Here is a 20,358-nt window from a genome sequence, read left to right on the forward strand (position 1 = left end):
CCCAGGCCCCAGTCCTAACAGCACCATGGAAGGTTCCCTGGTGATGTGGCACAGATTGTTCCTAGGTGTTTCTTCTACTTTGAAAACTCTCCTCCTCCTTCTCCTCAAGCCTTGCCACCCATTAATATGGCTCCAAAGTCACCCTCTCTGTGTAACCTTCCCAGGCCCACCAAGTAGAGCTGAGTTCCTCTCCCTCCTGCCCTAAGAATATCCTGGCACCTTCTCCTGTCAAGGACAGATTCTAATGGAAGATTTTCGCAATGGTTTGTTTACTTCTGGGTCTTCCTTCCCAAGCTGTAAACTCCTCCAAGTAGAGACTGTCTTGTTTGTGATTTTATCACACAGCACAGTGCCTGGCATTGTAGTAGGCCCTTGACAAATACTGGATGAATGAATGAATGACCTATGGGTCTCTTCTGTTTTGGCTTGTGCTGAGCTATGCAGCTGAGAACGAGGGGACTGTGGCAGAAGGCAGAGGAGAGCCAGCTGAACAATATGGTAAAGAACTCTGAACAATGGATTTTAAATATTTAAGCTCACAGGCTGCAGATGATAAGGAATTTCAAAATCAAAGTTTCCTAGATGATATTTCTGTGTGTACCAAATCTGGATGGCTGAGAAATTCAAATAAATGATTAAGCATGTAAAGCAGTACAATTAAGTAATGTGGATCATTTACTGCAGGAAAGAGACTTGAAGAGACTTAATAATGGTTCTTAATGAAAGGAAGGGATTGTATTCCAAGGACGGCTAAACATCCTCCTTCTGCATGCACACAAAAGAAGAAAAAAATGAGATCACAGTGCTACAAAATTTAAGTTAAAAACAGAAAAGAACTCAATTTCAAGTGGGTGACAGAACTCATTTCAAGTTACTATTACAAATAACTGGCATGTGTGGAGGGCTTACTCAGAGCCAGGCATTGTTCTAAACCTTTCCCCATGTGTTCTTTCACCCGATGCTCAGGACAAACCCATGCAGGTTAGTTTAGCTTGTGTTACTCTCATTTTGCAGGTGAGGAAGTGGAGGCACCATTACTGATCGTTAAGCAAGTCCCCTCCAACCCCCCAGGGGTGAGAGGGGCAGCACAGCTGGAAAATTGGTGGTGCTGAGATCCCCCGCAGGGCTGTCTGACCCCTGAGCACCTTGCTCTCACCTACTCTGCTCACTGCTTTACTAGGAGGCAGAACTAGAAGCCAGACCTTCCTCTCCGGATGGAGACCCCAGGGTTAGCTCAGTTAAGTTCCTGGGGCTCATTTAAATTTGAACAAGAAAATCCTTGACTACATAAACTGTCCTTCATTGTCAGTGCAACTTGCTGTCTCAGGCGCTTCACTACACCATGCGTGTGCACGTGCGTGTGTGTGTGTGTGTGTGTGTGTGTGTGTGTATGTGTGTGTAGTGAAATTCGAATGCTGCTTTGCTTTGCTTTGTTCTAGTGAGTTGGCCTACCAGCTCCTTTCTAATGAGATGTTGAGTCGTTTTGTTTTGTTGTCTGCAGTCTGCACACGCGGTTTATAGGAGCAGACGTAAGTCGAGTCAGATTGAGATGTTATGATTGTTGCTCCAGAGGGATGGAATTTACTCTCGGGGCTGAAAAGTCAGCATCTTGTTCCCTGCGATCGGTTCCAAGGCAACCGCGTTTCACCTGCCCGGGGGACAGAAGCAGCGGGGAGGGCGGCCGGCCGAGCCGGGCAGCGGGCCAGCAGCTGGGATGCGGAGCCGGAGCCGTGGCTCCCCGCCGCGTGCGGGAGGCCTGGGGCTGGTTCCGGGGAACCAGGGCAGCCCAGTAGGAGCTCTGTGAAAGGGTGTGAATGAGTCACTACACTTTTCAGGTTGACTGAGATGACTTCTGTTGATTTTCTTCGAATTTAGATCTGTTATCAGTGTTCACACATGGGGCCTAACGGGAAGAAGATGAGTGAACGTTTTCTCGATAGTGCCTGGCCTTCGGGCAGGGTTGTGATAAGATTTGGGTTAAGATGTGACTCTGCAAGAATGTGTTGGTCAGCACGTGTGTCCCGGTGTGTGCCGAGGGGCTGGGGGGCGGGAGGGGGGGGAATGTGCTAGTGTCCCGAGCTGGCAGGAGACCAAGGAGGGCGAAGGGTCCTGAGCTGGAAGGAGACCCAGGGGGGCAATGTTTTCTGAGAGTATACACAAATTGGCTGGGGTTGGTTCTTAACCATTTTAGGGCATCAGGAGACACTGCAAATTTGTCAGACTTTGAATCCATAGTCTGGGAGAAGCACTTCCTTTTTTACATCGGGTCCTGACAATGACTAGATACAAAGTATTGGTGCCTTGGTTAAACAAACGCTTGGGTTCCAGAAGCTCATTGAACATTTCTGGTCTCCGTTTCCTCCTCTTTACAATGGATAGGACAATGGTACCCACCCCCTCGAGTAGGGTTAGAAAGAGGAATACAGGTCAAGTGCTTGGAGCGGTGCCTGCTATTTAGGTAGCATTAAATTTGTATTTATATTATTGCATACGTCTTTGTTCATAAGACTTCATACTTGGCAGAGGACCAACTCCAGTGCTTGTGCAAAATAAGGGTTTGGTACCTATTTGTTAAATGTTGAGGGAATTAAAAGAATCGATTTAGTGGAATACATGAATGGCAACCTATTCTGACTTCTCAGTAACCTGTAATTTGGGGGCAGACCAGGCATTAGATTTAATCTCCTATAGAGAAATATTTCAAAAAAAGTGCAGTGTTCTGCAATCAACATCTATCTCTGCAGAAAAGTAGGGAATGAAGATGGTGGTTTTGCATGAAGATCACAATGGGAATGTCATGAAAAACAGTTGGTAATGGAAGGGCAGGTAGCAGGGTCCATGACTTTCAACCAAATAAAGAAAAACATTTAATATAACCAGACACTTTAGAGCTGCAAAGTACATGTTAATTTTGAACCCACAAAAATAAATAAATATAAAAAACAGGAGTCAAATCTCTGACCTGTATTTACTTTGTATTGATTTTCTAATAATGACAGCTTCAAGTTGAAATGAATAATTTAAGAAAATGGAAAGAAAATTAACAGTATAATGTTTTAGGAGCTGGTACAGTTTAAAAGTTGATATTGAAAAAAAAAGTTGATATTGATAGTAGGTTGAATCATATGAAATTGCCACTTCTTTTGGTGAAAAATGGTCAGACATTGTCAGTTTCATACAGTTCAGTCTAATATATTTAAGCTAACTGGCACTAATCAAAACACTTATATTACTTTGCCCTTTATTGCCTTTTAACTATGACTCTAGAACTAAATTGGCCAATTATATTTGTCTTGGCCCCTTTTGCCACTCAGAATTTGCGCACAGTAGGTGCTAAACAAATGTTTTCTTAATTGAGTGCTGTTTTCCATTATTTTCTCTCAAAAATTAGGCATAAACTTCATTCTCCTGCCTGATGGCAAGACTGCCCTTAAAATGTAATTAACAAAGTGTTAGCTTCATTTCATGTTTCATGATTTAGATAAATCCTTTCTGTTCCTTGTTTGGGGCAGCACTGGGAAGCTAATTAATACATTATTAATAGATTGTAGAGGCAGACAAGACTCTGCTTGTGCACACAAGCCACGGACAAGAATAAATTCAGGTCAGATATAGTTTTGCAATTAAGGAAAAATGTTGTTATGATAATGAGAAATTACTGTTCATATGACATATCTCTGCACACTAAAACACATTACAGACTAATAAAGGAAGTGAATGGCAGGATCAGGCAAACTTTCTCCTGAAAATTCCAGGCATTCAGGGCTCAGTGAGGGCATCAAAAGTGCCCTGCAATGAACTAGAAAAGATAATCTTTAAGACCCCCAGAAATGAAGAGCTTCGTTATTATTCATATAAGCTTTCGTGACAGTTGGGATTGATCCAAGAGTTAGGAAATAAACCAACAGGCAGCATGAAACGGTTTTCAACTCAGAAAATAAAAAGCTTCTTCTACTTGAAGAGATGGGCATGTTCAAGGAGGAATGCAAATAACCCATTAGTTCTATTACGCCTGCTTGGGCCTCAGTTTTTGCATCTTGGTTAACTACCTCCTGGAGAATATTCATTCTCTATAACATCTGTTGCTACAAGGGTAAATGGGATCATGCCTTAAAATGAGATTCATTTCTTAGAAGGAAGAGCTAAAGCTCTAAAATGGATTATTTAGGTTTGGGTTGTCCCGGAGCTGTGAGAACAGCCACATTGCATAAGCAGAGTTCTGAGAAAAGAGTTGCTTTCATTTTTCAAACAGAAGAACCACAATCCTCGCTCTGTTTGGATCCTTAGACAAATCAAATAAATGAGCAAAAGAGGGTTCATGAAATCACCAGTTTTAACTTTTCCCCCAATGCCACAGATTTTTCTTAGAGATTTTTTTTTCTCTGAGTGTGGAGCATACACAATATTCTGTTCGGTTCGTGCTATCTAATGAGATCCCAGCCTGAGGGGATGTGCTCCTACAATAATGTCTTAATGCTAATTACATTTTAGAATGGTTAGGGCAAGAATAGTTCCAAACATACTTGATGTAATAACTAGTCCTATATCCAGAAGGTCAACAGTTCAATCAAAGAGAGAAAAAAAATGAGCATATCTTAAAGAGTTCAAGTGGTTTTGTACAAGAGCTCTCATTAAGTCTACAAGAACACTTAAAATACTGGTAGAGCTAGGTAATTCTATATTTCCCTTTTTAACTCATCGAAAGCCCCTGATTTCAGGGAGCTGTGTCTGAGAACAAGAAGCATCTGGCAGGTGAAGGGGAGAAAGTGTGTTGTTAAGGAATTGGCTGGAGTTTTAGGTTAGGGTCTGTGCCAGGACTGCAGTGCAGAGTTTGAGAGGGGAGGAGGCGTGGACTGCTGATGAAAAAGCAGAAGTGATGCTAGAGAGTTTGGTATCAGATGAGGGCCCTGGGCCAAGCTCCTATTCAGTAACAACACGGCTTTAAGCTGTGATGACAATAAATCCCTCAAATAATTGTGCATCAAAATCACTATATGCAAAATTACAATCTGCTCTCATCAATGCAGTTTCCATAACAGTGTCGGAACTTTTCCCCATCTTCCCATTTTTCTGTGATTTCTAATGAACACAAAAGAGGAACAATTGGAAACTATACCTATTGCTCTCTGTTTTAAATAGCTGAAGTTATCTTTCACTCTGAAGTGCATAGTATTTTAATCTATTTTTAAAATATTTATTGCACACCAATTATGGACTTGGCCAATAGTCATATGGCTAATCGTTTTAGAGAGGATTCCTAAAACGACTTTGTGCTCTGCCAAAGATAAAGTATTAAAATAACAAAACAGCTCCAGGATTTTTCTTTCTTTTTTTTTTTTAATGTGCTAAAAAGTGGTGCATTGCATTCTCCAAGGGCCCCTCACTCTGCGCAAGGAGATCCTTTCAATAAGGGTGTGATGCAATATGGCACTGTGTGAAGCACAGTCTAAGAAGTAACAATTTCAGGGGGGACCACATTCAGAAGATAAAATACAACTAAGTTGGGATCATTTTTATAATTGAAATTACAGGAAAACTTTAGGGCTGAAAATCAAGTGACAATCAAAGTTACTCAACTCGGTAACCTTTAAATAGGATTTTCAAGTGTACAGAAAAGTAGAGACTAGAAGACATCTGGATGTACTCACCACTCCTACTAGAGTTCTTGTCTTTGTTACAGACTCTAATTGCTCAAGTAAAAGCATTTCCATATCTGAGACCACCCTTTGAGATAAAACTTTTCTGAAGGCCAGTTTTGGTATGTGGAATCCTCTTTTATCCCTGGGCCACAGTCTTTGAGCTGTTACTGGTGGAGGAGGGGAGAGCCTGGCAGATACAGACATGACGCCTGCCCTGCAGCACATCATGCTCCATTCGAGGGGATCGATGCCCACATAAATAATTCTAACATCAGGGTAAAATGAGTGCTGGGGAGAAAGAGATTAATTCTGTCTGGGGAAGGGCTAGAGACAGGGGGTAGGTTTGTGGCTAGCCCTTCAAGATTGGCTTTGGATTTGAGAAGGTGGCCATATGGGAGATGGGGTATCTCAAGCAAGAGGGAGGCCCTGTTCCAGAATGGTGAACAGAAATGGTCCTTGGAACTGAGTGGATGTTCTCAACGAAATGGTTGTGCTCTACCTGTAAAAAATGTTGACGGCTTCTAGCTTATTGATGGAGGGGTCGATGCCCTAAATTCTCTCGTTTCTGTTTCCAATTAGCAAGTTGCTACTGAGTCTTACTGAATTTTTATATGTCATCCAGCTGCTTTTTAAACCCTAAAATTATGTAATACAGTCATAATTTACCTTTAGAGAGCATGTTACAATTTTTAAATGGCCTTTTTATACACATGGATTACATTTGATCCATATAACATCCCTGTGACACCACAGGCTCATCTCTGCAAGCTATTTCCTTTGAAAGTAACTACTACTTATAGAAACTACTAGCTATAGAAATCAGAAAAATTTCCACTAGCAGCCTTATTGTGTTAGAAGTGCACACCAGGATAAAGTCAGCAATTTGGGAGAAATGAAAGAAAGGTTCTCGAGATAGATAGCAATTGGGAGTCACAGGGGGACGACGGGATTGTGGTTTTGGAAATGAGAGTGATGCAGAAGGTAGAAGATGGAGTGAGTGTGGGATGGTGGTCCATTATGGGGTGGTTGGTGGTACTTAGCACAGTACTGAGCACTCAGCAAGCCCATAGTCAAAACCTATTTAGTCGCAAGTGGGATATGTGTCTTGAGCAACGCCAGCAGCACAATTCAAACATATAAAATGATGGGTTTTAGAACATGGGTACAGAATAAAATGAATATTTTTTTATAACACCGAGGAGCAAAAGAGTGGTTCATTCTGGAGGAAGGGAGGAACAGTCATCTCATTTGACACATCTATGTTCTCTCTCATTCTGCAACATCTCCTTCTATGGTAACTTTATAAACTGCTTTTCACATACGGAATGGGTGCGCTTTTGTAACTACTTGATAGAAGCTAAAACAACCAGGATACTATGATTGTTGTAATCTAGTTGGAATAAGCCTTACTGACTTTGGATACATCAACATATCCATTTAGCCGGAAGCAAATCAGTTTACTTTTCTACTTAGAGACATGATGTGAAATGAAATTAATCCAGTTGCAGCAAAGTGAGTGGATTCAGTTGAATAAATCCCTTTCCATGGAAAAGAATTTTGTTTTGCAGCTCATTTGAAACAAAATCCACATGGCAGTATAATGCCTTCTCTGGAACTGAACAAATGCATTTATCTCAGTTTTATTTACAGCTAAATTTACATCAGAGCTATTTCATATGATAGCACACTCTATTGTCCTTAGGTGAGGGTCACAGTGAAAACATTTGCAGGTCAACCAAAATGTGGCAATGGAACTTAGCCTATGGAGTGTCTCTCCAACTGAACTAAGAATTCAGCAAAGATCAACAACTTCTTAGAGAGAGAAAAGAGAGACTAATAAAAACCAACACAAAACCATGTGTATTCTTTTAGATTCTCTCTTCTTTGCCTTCCATTGTCAAAAGGGTAGTCAGCACACAGTGTATGTTTAATAAATACATTCTAGTGGTGACTATCACAAGCAGGCAGGACCTAGAGAGGGTCCAGAGAATATCAAAGGGATGAAGAGGTTGGGGAGAGGATCTTAGGGGGCCCGTGCTAACGCAATCAGGAGATTCTCTACCCTAGAAAGGGGAAGGCTGCCTGTGGCCATTCCAGACGTAGTTATTCAGCACAAAGCCTCTCTGGTGGGATGAAAAGAAAGCCAATATACATCCCAGGAAGAGGATTTGGGATTAGGAATGGGGAAGAAAGCTTTACTTAGATGGATAATAAGGCATCAACACAATCTTTAAGAAATCTTTCCCCGGAAATTTTACAGTTGAAAAGTAGATAATCTTTGTGAAGTGATTTAGGCGTGGTACAGCAGGGAAATGACCCAAGAACGTCATAGATTCTATTCCAGTTCTTATCCCATGATTTTTTACCAGCCAGTGTCAGGACCTGGTTTGATTCTTGCCTACCTTTCTCTATAACTAGAAGTTCTTGACCCCTTCCTGCAAGTCAACCATACCGTAAGCTCAGCACTAAGCCTTTTCTGGGTTGGGAGGGATTTAAGAAGTTCACTGTGGCTGAATAACTGGCTAACTCTAGATCAGGTCACCCCCTGCTGCTGCCCTGGCTCAGAGGTGTCCCAATTCTAGCGAATGGGATTTTGTCTTGCTCCTAAGTCCTTGTTTTACTGGATTTACCTGAAATCCACCATGTACTCCCAGGCTAACACCTGAAATCCTTTCTTGTTTTCCAGGCCTAACATGATTTTGGGATCATATCTAGTATCTACTCTAGGACTCAAGCTTTGTGTCTCTCCAGCCCACCCCTCCCCTCAGTTCATCTCTGGTGTCTAGTCTCTGAATCCCATCCCTGTTCCCTAAAGCTGACTGTCTTTGTGCACAGAGCACTGGTGACCCTCTGTCCTAGGTGTCTCCTCTCACTTGTGGCTGGATCCCCCACTCCCTTCCTTACATCATCACTAAGGCCACTGACAGCCTATCTGTTCTTTGGTTATATCACGATGGGCCACGAGGCTCCACTTTCCTATGGCGTTCTTATAATGTATGGTTGTACATCTGAATCTTTCTCTACAACTATATACCTCTGTAATAGGGTTTCTCTATGGTTCTTACTATTGACATTTGGGGCTGGTTAAGTCTCTGCTGTGGGGTCCGTCTTGTGCATTGTAGGATCCCGAGCAGCATCGCTGGCCTCCACCCACCAGATCCTAGTAGCACCCCAAATTGTGACAACTAAAAACGTCTCCAGGCATTGCCAAATGCCCCTGGCAATGAGGGGATGTCAAACCTCTCCCTACTGAGGACTTCTGTTCTATAAGAACTTAGAAAATCACGAGTATTTTAAAGCCAGTTATATATACTTTGAGAAATAGCTGGGTGTGCATAAAGTATTTAAATCTGGTAAAATTGTAAAGAATAACTCTAAACTCTTAATACCAAATGGAATTTTAGAACTGTATTACGACACAAGATGGATGCTGGGTAATGTGGGGTGAAAACCTTGCACCCCAGGTCAGTTCTTCTCATATTTTAGTGTGCATAATAATCACCAGGGGAGTCTTTCAAAAACTTGAATTCTAATTCAGTAGGCTGGAAGCAGGGTCTGAGATCCCCATTTGTAACAGGCTCCCAGGTGGTATCAACTGGACTGACTGGTGGTTGAATAGCTAAGTAGCAAGACCCCAGATCAAAAACACTGGGGAGAGGGAATGGTGAGGAATCTTTGAATCTTGATGATTACAAGGTCATGGGAGCAACCTTAAAATTTGCATCAGAATGACAGATTAGAAAAATGTGCGTGTTCCCAGAACCATTCTTTAAGAACAAAACCTCTCACAGGAATGGGTTTTGAAATGCAACATTTCTATTAGCTTGAAGTTATAAAAGTTATACAAGTTAGCTGTGAGTTCTCCTCTTTGGTGTGGGAAAGAAAACCTATGAACAGCTAAGTTCCTTTGGCAAGACTTTTAGGAGTTTCCAAAGGTCTGACAGAAACCTAAGCTTCAAGGTTTTGGTAGTCCTTATTTTACTAACGGAAGGGGTTAGGGCTGAGGATGCGGCTGGGGGGGAGGGGAAGGAGAGAGAAGAGTCACTTTCGATGAGGCCTTGCCATGAAACAGGTATGTGATCATGTTTACTGAAATCACAGATACTTGTGCACTGAAGTTGTACTGACATCACATGATGTTACTCTAACCCAAAATCAGATCACTCAGCTCCAGGTTTAAAACAGTTGTAAAAATGAATGTTATTTACTATAATGTATGGCGGTAAGCATAATCAAATCTTCCCAAAGCTGCTGAGAGCCTGAAATAAAATTTCCTCCTGTCACATAATAGAGCCTCTGAGTAACTTTTACTTAGAGTTTTGTAGACATCTGACTCATTGTTGTATATCCTTGGGAAAGAAATGGCCATTCATGTTTGTTCTGATTTTATAGCCAGAAAGATGGAGGCTCACCTGTTTGTCTAAAGATGTAGATTTGTCCACGGTTGCAGAGAATTTTTTGATAGGAAGGAGAAAATAAAGTCCTGACTCTATGGAGACCTCTTCCAGGGGGGATCCAGTGTGAGACTAGCTATGCTCTCAGCAGCAAACAAATACTCACCTGCTAGGAGAGAGAACTAATTCACTAGCTTAGAAATATTTTAATAGGTTGTTATCAATATGACTTAGTATGAGAGGGATAAATTTCTCTACATTTAAACCTCTGTGCCTAAGGTTTTTTGTTTGCTTGTTTGTTTTTAAATCAATAGCATAAGTACAGAATAAGGAAGAGTTGGCTTAATAGTAATGCATAAGAACTCATGGGTTTTAGTAGACCACAATTTCTGCATAAGTCAGCCTTGTTACATGAATGCCAAAAAGGCTAATGCAATCTTGGGCCATATTAATAGAAATATAAGGCATAGAGGAAGGGAGGCAACAACTTCGCTGTATTCTGCATTTGTTAGATGGCCGCCTGGAGAGCTCTATCCCATTCTGGCACCATGATCCATAAACTGGAGTCCTTCAGAGGTGAGCACCTTAAAATGATGACAGCATGCAAAACCCCATCTTAGGAGAGTAGTTAAAAGAACCAAAGATACTGATGCTTAAAGAAGAAGACTTTAGAGAGAGACATAACTGAAGTGAGAGAAGAGCCAGCTAGGTGGGAAAAGAGCTTGAGGAACAGTGTCCAGGGACAGAAATTTAATTTCTGGCTCCTCAAGGAAAAAAATGTCACGGGAGCCTTCTCAACTCTTATCATTTGCAAAATAAACAGATCACCAGCAAAGAAGACTCTGTTCCTCCTATGATTTCTGTGAACGATGCAAATTTGTAGTTGCACTTACATCTCTTTGTCAAGCCACATCTCTGCCCTGCAGGTGCGCCTCCCTCAGGAAGCCCTCTTTACAGAGCCCTCCTTGCCCCACCTGCTCTGTTCTCCGCATAAGCAATGCACTATAGTGCTCATTTACTCAATTTCCCTAATGGCTTATATGTTCCTTAGGGGAAAGAACCCATTATTTTTTTTGTTATTATCCTAAGTGTTCTCAGTATATCTGGGTACCGTGATTTGGGGATTGAAGGGGTGTCTGCTGACAGGAGCCCAAAGATGAATTAAAGTGACCAAACAGGTAATTTTTTATGGCATCTACATGACAGAGCCTTCTAGCATGCTCTCTTGATGGTAATAGCACCTAACTGACCCTTAATTTTATGAAATAATTTGAGCTGACACAGGTTGTCTGTGTAATAAATCTTATTTTTCCCTACATCTTACATTTTAAAATAAAAACTGTATATCCATGCTGGAAAAAAACACACACAAAAAAAAACAAAGAACCAAAACACAAAGTTTACTATGGAAGAGCTCCATCTGCCTTGTTCCAGGTCTTGAGAATCGCTCTCCAGCAAGGGGATTTTTTTTGGCTTCACACTTACCCCTTCTTTGTTTATTTGGGTATTTACAGGGTACCAGTGCCAAGTCACAACATCCTACAGTATCTAGTGGATAAAGTGAATTAGTAGTCTGCTTAACAACATTGGTCTGAGAGAGAGATATGCCACAAAATGGGTTTGGCTAAATAAGAAAGCACCACGTTATGCGTTTTATAAATGAAATATTGCATACTTCTATTATATCAAAGGTATAAAAGTGCTTTTGGGGTTACAATGTATGTCTCTTCCCAAGTGTCCTGCGTAGCAGGTTAGAGAATGGTATCGTTTCACTCAAGGACGGAGGAGGGAATGAAGCATACTGCATCATCCATAAGGCTGAGGAAACAGCACAGAACATAGGAGCTAACTGCATTCTCTGTTGTTCTCATTACTGGACAGTATTTCTTCCCACAGTCAGTGACCTGACACTGTACTGAGCAAATTATGCGCTTCTCTGTGAGAAGTTGCTATAGCTCCATTCGCCAGCCTGAAGTTCACTTGGAAAATTGAAAAAGCAAAAGGACTGAGAAACCAGGACCCCCAATTTCATATCTCTGGCTATGAATCACAAATAAATCTCTGTGGCAACCTTCCTGATTACTGAGGTCGCCAGCCTCTCCCTGCCAATAAATAGTCCTTGGCCCAGACTAGTCCAATGGCCAAGAACAGGGTGGCTCCTGCCATGTGGAGCAGACCTTTAGTTCTGGGGTTCTATCTGGCAACTGACACACAAAGCATGAGAATTTTCTGCTTGTTTTAGCTTTCCAGAGAGACTCAGAATTAAGCTGGGACTATATCATGGATTTTGTGTACTTGGCAGCTTATGCTATGGACACTTTTTATAAATCTGAAACAAATGCTAATACTAAACTTGTCCTAATTAGACTGACCCAAAGACTCCAGCTAGCCCCCAAAGTGAAGGGCTTGGTCATGTCCTTCCTTCTTTCAAGGCTTCTGTCCTCAGTACCGCAGGCCCTCTTATGAGTCTCCAATTTCCAAGCACATTTCAGGGACATTAAAAGAAATAACTCTTAATAATGAAAAATCAGATGGAAGGTTTAGGTCCTTCAAGAGAAATAACCTTTATAGAAGGATAAGGTTTATCAGCCCCAAATAAGTCCATCATCATTATTTATTTCCATATTATACTCTGAACTACCCAAGAGGGATAATAAATAATCATGGTAAGTCTGTCTGATGCAGAGCACAGAAAGCAAATTCACTGTGAGGCATTCAGCCCTGCAGGAAAATGAGCAACCAGCAGAACGACACGCAAGCAGCCCACAAAAGCACTATTATGTTTATAGTTTCTAACAGGATTTGGACATTGCAAAGGAACCCATGGCAAACTGGACACCAGCTTTTACGACCTACAGGGAAGGGTAAAAGGTCTTGTCATCTATTGCAGAAAAGGTCATTTGTTCTCAGGCCCAGTGGGATTAAGTAGTTTGAACAAAATCCAAAGGGCTTCAGAGCACATAGAGTCTAATCTCTCACTTGACTGAGAGGTAAACTGAGGCCCAGAGAAGTTACAATGTCTTGTAAGAAGTTACAGTGTTAAGAGTCATGCAGGTAGTTTCCAGTAGAGCCAAATTTCAGATTTCCAGAAGCTCATCAAGGGTTCCTGCATCTCCAGAAAACACGGTGTGATAGAAGGAGCCCTGAGTATCAACTTCAAAGCCTTGGTTTTAAGTCTTGGCGAATGTTAGCAAAATGACCTTGAGAAAGCCACTTAAATTCTCAAGCTTTGTTTTTCCCACAATGCAGCACTAGAGGTAAAATATGTAGTGCGTCTACCTCAAAGATCAAATGAGATAACGTGTGAAAACTCTTTTGAAAGACTTTATAAGACTCAGGGTAAAATAACTTCAGATAAAGGAAATTTTTCCTGTCACCGACAGGTGGGGGATTCATGGATCACTAGAAAGTCTGCATAAAGGTGCATGTGGCTGAGTGCTAAGCACATTTTTTTTTTCTCCCTGGGGAGTTTCTATAGCTTCCCTCAGCTTCCTAACTGTGTAGCTGACATTCTTCAACCCCTACCTCACCACTGCCAGTAAGAATCTGTGTGCTATGGGTATCAACATATTTATAGTCAACTTAAAAGGTCATGGCTGAGATTTTCCCGCTGCCCTTACTGATTCAATAATCTGTGTTTTTAGAACATAAATCTACTTGGGGGAGGGAAGCTAATCTGACCTCCCATTTTGTACCATAGAGGACTAAATATCTATGGCCTATAAAATGATGAATAGAAATTTCAAATTCCAAACCAACCAGGGTTTTTGTTTTCCTACTTTTCTAATAATATTTCCTAGTTATTTGAAAGAGATTTCTTTAAGGTAGTATTTAACAAGAGAACTATCTACTTTTTATTTACTGAGTTCCTACTGAGTTCTCAGCACTTTGTTTCCAGTATTTTCCATAAAGCACTAGACAAAAGACACAAATCATAAACCATTTGGAGGCTGCCACATTATGCCCATGGTTCTACAAGGCTGAGCGGTATGGAGAAAAACAAATGAAAAAGTATTATTCATGACCAATTGATCAATTAGGCTACTTTTCATTAAAAAACATAAAAAGGCAGGACCAATTTAGCCATGACTTGTGTTCGAAGTGCATAAAAACGTTATTAATGCTGGATTTTTTTCTCATTTATTCTTAGTTCTGTTTTAGAAAATTACAATTGAGAGCTTTCTGCAACAGCGTTTGAGGGAGTGGATAAGACGGCACTACAGCCCTTTTGTAATGCTAATGAACGGGTAGGGATGGATACTGGTTTTTAAGGCCTTTTCTGTACACAGTTATATGTTTCAGAAGCAGAGACTGGCTTCTGCGATATCTGAGCGTATGAGATAACCAACCAGCAAAGCTACCTACTTACAAGACTCATCCATCGTCCCATAAAGAAATCCAGTGGGGTCCTTTATAAATCTGACAATGGCTATACTCCTGCATTTTAGTGGTAACATCTTAATACAGTACAGGAATGTGAAAAATGAGAGGGATTTTTTTCCCTCTTGACTATATCAAAATATCATCTCCTGCCCCACGGCTCTGAGGACTCATAATTCCCCTCTTGTATTATTCCTTTCTGTGTGCCTCTTTCCTATTCCTTCATAGTTCTATATTTTTCAGTTCTTAGTGATATCTTTTGTTTAAAGTTTCCCATACAGAGCCTTAAGCTTTATAAATGCAGTAAGTACACTCATCTGTAGTATTATCATTCAGAAGAACAAAACCTAATATGTATTTTGGTAGCAACGGTACCAGATTTTCAATAACTTAGAGTAACTTAAAATCTGAGTGGTGGTGGTGCGAGGTTCTGTTGCTGCTTACCATTCAGTTCCACTTGTGTCATTTCTCATTACATGTGCCAGTCTTCGGAGAGAACGCTCTAGAGTCAGACTGCTTGGGTTCAAATCCAGGCTCTACCACATACTAGTTAAGTGACCTTGTGCAGGTTTCTTATTTATCCTCTCTGCAGTTGTGGTTCCTCACTTGCAAAAGAAGGATAATATCATTATCCTTCATTGCGCCCTTATGAAAAACAAATGAGTTCATACCTATAAAGGAATAGACCAGTGCTTGGCAAATGATACAGACATCATTTTAGTGACTTACAGTTACAGTTAAGTATAAATTACAGTTGCCCCTTGAATACGGTGCGGGTTGGGGCACCACCCTCCAGGGCCAAAAATCTTTGAATAACTTTTGACTCTCCCCAAACCTAACTACTAAAGACAGTTGTTGATCAGAAGCCTTACCAATAACTTGAACACTCAATTAACACCTATTTTGCATGTTCTATTATACACTGTCTTCTTACAATGATGTAAGCTAGAGAAAAGAAAATCATGAGAAAAATATATTTATAATACTGCCATGTGTTTCTAGAAAAAAAATCCAAGTGTAAGTGGACTCGCATAGTCAAACCCATGTTGTTCAAGGGTCAACTATACTGAGGCTCTAAAATGATATGATGGGGCAGCCCGGGTGGCTCAGCGGTTTAACGCCACCTTTAGCCCAGGGCATGATCCTGGAGACCCCGGATTGAGTCCCACATCAGGCTCCCTGCATGGAGCCTGTTTCTCCCTCTGCCCCTGTCTCTGCCTCTCTCTCTCTCTCTCTCTGTCTCTCATGAATAATAAATAAAATCTTTAAAAAAAATAAAATGATATGATGAGATAGGTACCACTATTACTCTCCTTTTGCACCTTAAGAAACCAGGCACAGGAAGACTAATTTGTCTCATCTGGCCCAGTTAGTAACTGGAGGATTGGCCTCAAACCCATAGCGGGCACTCAGTAAGTGTTACTTCTTATTGTTGTTGGAGTTATTATCTGAATTTACACACTCAATCATATCTGCTATTGCTGCTAAAAATGATGAATTGTACTTCTAAACCTTCTTCAAATTATACAAAAAATGTATATGGTCCCCAATGGATCAGTCAATTTCGGCAAGGATTATCACCTACAGCCATTGCCATTAGGTAACATTTGTAGTGAAATAAGAGATTACCACAGTGCCAAAGTGTCACCCCCTCAGGGAACTTGTTAATTGGAAAGGCAGAAAAAGTACCTTTACGATGAGAGGTCCCTGGAGTGAGATCACTACCTCAAGCCATGATCAAACCGAGAGTCACAAATAGAGGGACAACCTGGCATTATGTGCCTCCTGATGAGATGCAATATGGAGTGACTTGTAAAAAATGTTCAATTGAAATCTAATCGATGCTCAGGCTGAACCTGGGAGTTTACAGGAAATACAGGGGGTAGAGGAGCAAATTAAATGACACCATGAGGCAACAACAAATCCAGAACGTGGGATATCCTCCAAGATAACTGGCCTAACCCTCCAAAAAAATCCGGTTATCAAATAAAAATATAAAGCCCAAGTGCAAAAATGTGCTTTTCTTTATAAAAATTAGATCCTATTTTTTTTAAAAGGTATAGACAATAGGGGGTCAGATGGTGAAGGTTAGATATGGTCTAAGTATTAGATGAAATTACGGAATTACTGTCGGTCTTTTTTTTTTTAAACTGTCCGTCTTCTTAAGTATAATGATGGCGTTGTGGTTCTATAGGAGAATGCCCCTATTCTTAGATGTGTACCCAATTATTTAGGAGTGGAGTGTTGCTTTGTCTGCAAATTACAAGTAGTTCTGAAAGAAATGCACAAAGATGAAACAAATATGGCAGAAAGATAGCAGTTGGTGAGTCTAGCAGGTAAGGTAGAGGTATTCGTTGTACTAATACTTCAAACTTTTTTCGTTTGGACTTTTTCTTCACTTTCTTCATAAAATGTCTTATATCTTCTTTGGAGAGCATGTGAGACTTTTATCTTCATGTACTTAGTAATAGTTTCTTTTAATTCTCTATAATGTTTGTGAATGCATATTTAAAAAGAAATTTTTAAAAATCACTTACTGAATTTCTATTTGCTCAACCTTACTGAAACCTGATAGTAACTTGAAGAGTGCTCCATGTTAATATAGGGCCTGATACATAGTGAACGCCCAATAAATGCTTGTAAATGCTTATGTGTTAAATTTATTTTGTTCCTGAGAATTTTAAAGTTGCAGGCAGAAAGAAAGAAAGAAAGAAAGAAAGAAAGAAAGAAGAAAAAAGGAAGAAAGAAAGAAAGAAAGAAAGAAAGAAAGAAAGAAAGAAAGAAAGAAGACTGTTCTTCCTTTGCAGATCAAGAAGATATGCTTTAGCAAATACTTGAGATGGACAAAATGGGAGTGAAGCAACCCCATCTTGTGATTCAAATAACTTAGGTCACAAAGATTCTTAACCACATTTTGAATTTTTAGGACAGGATGAAAATGAAGAATCCGGCCCTAAGACTAATCCAGCAGCAACTGTTACTTATTTAAGAATTCCCCATGGAATCACACTTGATGACACATTTTGAACAACTGTAGATTTTTCTTGATCCAGGAAAAGAGGCAAGTCCTGCTCAAGTTCAGGCGTGAGTGCTGTAAGGCACCAGCATCAGCAGGTGTTATTATACTCTGAGAATCAATACATTTGTGGGAATCGGGGATGATTTTCAACTCTTCCAGAAGGCAGTGGTTCTAAGAGAGATGAGGTATATTTTGTATAAAAGTGAAAAAAAAAGATCAATTCAAAGCAATAATTAATGATACAAGTTTGCATTTTTAGAGTGCTTTTTTTCCTAAGGCACTTCGTATCTGTGTGAGCTCATTTATTCTCATAGTATCTCTGTGAAGTAGACATAGAACAACTGAACTAACAGAACAAAAGGGATTTTCATCAGGACATAAGATGTGGGAGATATTCAGAAGGATATCTTAGTAGCAATAGAATTATTACTTAAATCGATACTGAACAAATCGATAGTGTTCCTCCCTTCTGCTTCAGAAAAGTCATTTAAAAAAATAAAATAAGTAATATATTAGGGAAAATAAGCCTATAATTTATGGGAGACACTCCAAGTCCGATCTTATTCAACAATACAGGCCTTCTCTCTTTACAAAAAACAAAGTTCTCAAAAAGAGTACAAATCATAGTTTTTAAAACTTGAAATTTAAATGCACTTCGATGGTTCTGTATTTACAGTGTTCTTTATTTAACAGTGGGTTTTGTAGAGGTTTTCCTTAAAATTACATTATAAACATGAAGTTTTATAAACAATACTGGGTTGTTAAAGCAGAGTCTACTTACACTAAACGTTCTTTCTGAAACCAAAAATAAGAGAAAAAGGAGAACCCCCACTGAAGAACCACTCAGTCTATGATAAATGCAGTTGTATAGAACAAAAGATGCTTCAACCTGAGGTTTCCACCCTCAGATGACATAACATGAGCACATGCAACCCCTTCAGAATCAGAATTTTAGATCCTAAACATTTCCCTCTTAATTTATATGGGGCTGAATATTTTCAGTAATGTGCAGATTAAGTTACTCATACCTTATTAACAAGGACCCATTCCAGGTATGTAAACATGGTATTTTTAATTTAGTGAAATCCTTCGTGGGTATACTCAACCCCCATATTCAGGAGTAGTTGGGGCAAAGAGCACAAAGGAGCTGTCTTCAGCTCAATGCCTGAATTGGGCACCATCTTAGGGACCTGGCACTAATTATCAATAAAGAGATAAAGATAGACAATACTCTCTCAAAACCTATTTCAACATAAAGTTTTCTTTTTGTAAAGAGATCCAAAGTGGTATTCTCTGTAAAGGTACGATAAATACTGACAGAACTAGAAATGTACATAAAAGAGCCATCCTGACCCTACAGTGCCAATGTTCATTCATTGCTGCCCAGACCTTCATTCCCGCCTTCAATTGGATTTCAGTGCCAACAATGGAGAGGTGGGATTTCACCTCTGTAATGGGTCTAAAGTCTCCCTGGGATGGCTCAGAGGCCAATTAGTGGAGAATTTTGTGTGCTGGACTGGATAAGGAACAAGTTCTTCTGCTGGAAGTCGAATCGCATCACACCAAGCATTGTTACAGCAAAAGACATACAGACCTTTGTGGATGGACCAAAATATAGAAAAGCAATATTTAGAGAACCCATGGGATTCATTTTAATTAGATTTGACTTATAGAGAACATCCTGCAAGTTATAAATCTATTCAAGATCTCTAGAGTATATGGCCCGACGTTGTGTAATGACATACCTTTTTGAAGAGAGGAGGTCGAGTCTATGTCTTGGCTTTGACACCAAATTAATAGTATCTTCTCTTGCAAGAAGGAAGATGAAGTCAAATATCAAAATTATTGCATTTCAGAGTACAGATCCACCTTGTGCTATCTTCCAAGGATCATACTAAAACAGGGTTCAAGTTCACAGATCCATTAATAATGCCTCCTCCTGCCTTACTTCTTACTCCCTCCTCCAAACTACCCCCAGTCAGCCCTGCAGTCTGTAGGCAAACCACACAGGAACTAGCAGATACAGGGCTTCAGAGAGTTGGGCGTGAGCCTTAGATTATGTGGTTTTGTTTTCTTGCTGCCAGAGTTGAACTAAAATGCAGGAGGTTCTCTGAAACACTTTTGCTTCTTGATGCTTGGTTTCAATTTTAACAATTTCCCCCCCGAACGATTATGTTCCCATAAGAAAATTTCTAATCCTAGAGGTGATCCATCAACAAGCTGTTGCTGCTCTGAAGGAAAACTCTGATTTTTCCCTTATTACATCCAAGAATCCAGAGGGAAAAAAAATAGGGCTTCTTCACTTCAGGGAATTTATATAAAACCACCCTGGAATCACTCACAAAGCTAAAATCCCAGAGGATATGCTTTCTCAGTAACCTCAGCCCATAATATTACTCTTAGTCCATAACATTACCCTTAACGAAAAACACAAGAAGAAAAGCTCTGAGCCAGTTTTGCCAATCAGGCATGAACTGGGACGGGTTCCTTAGATTTGGGGGATTTCTCTTTCTCCTAAGTTGGTTGGGCTAAAGGATTTCTGGAATTTAAAGAGTTTTCACTGACTGAAGGTTCTTGTCACCATCAACTTCTTTAGTTTTTACCTTCAAATTTGTGAAAAACCCTCCTCCCCTTTAGGTTCCCATACCAAGTGCAACTTGTGAAGGCCTCTTCCTCTCTTTGCTCTCACTAGCAATGGATTGCCAACGATGCATCTTTTGCACAAAGTAAGAGACATTGCAGCTTGCTTAGTGGCACCAGTCAGAGTTTGGGCCCAAGAGAAAGAGGGAAATGCTGGTTGACAGGATGTTCCCAGTATTTATCCCTTGAATGCTCAGAAGGATATCATATAAAACTCAGTTTGGAGTTCTAAAATTTAAACTCATTTTACATCATAAGATGATATCCTTTCTAAAAAATCTTTTCA

At 40.2% G+C, this 20,358-nt stretch overlaps 1 protein-coding gene across 1 annotated transcript in view; it reads right to left on the reverse strand.

Annotated features, from left to right (window-relative positions):
• Positions 1 to 19,370, reverse strand: part of GRAP2 (GRB2 related adaptor protein 2) — a 64,005-nt gene extending 44,635 nt beyond the window's left edge. The window contains exon 1 of the mRNA XM_055328676.1: positions 19,178 to 19,370. The gene's annotated coding sequence lies outside the window, so the exon portion shown is untranslated. The remainder of the gene's footprint in view (positions 1 to 19,177) is intronic.
• Between the last annotated feature and the right edge of the window lie 988 nt (positions 19,371 to 20,358).

Source organism: Nyctereutes procyonoides, unplaced genomic scaffold (assembly GCF_905146905.1).
Source record: "Nyctereutes procyonoides isolate TBG_1078 unplaced genomic scaffold, NYPRO_anot_genome, whole genome shotgun sequence".
Taxonomy (NCBI): domain Eukaryota; kingdom Metazoa; phylum Chordata; class Mammalia; order Carnivora; family Canidae; genus Nyctereutes; species Nyctereutes procyonoides.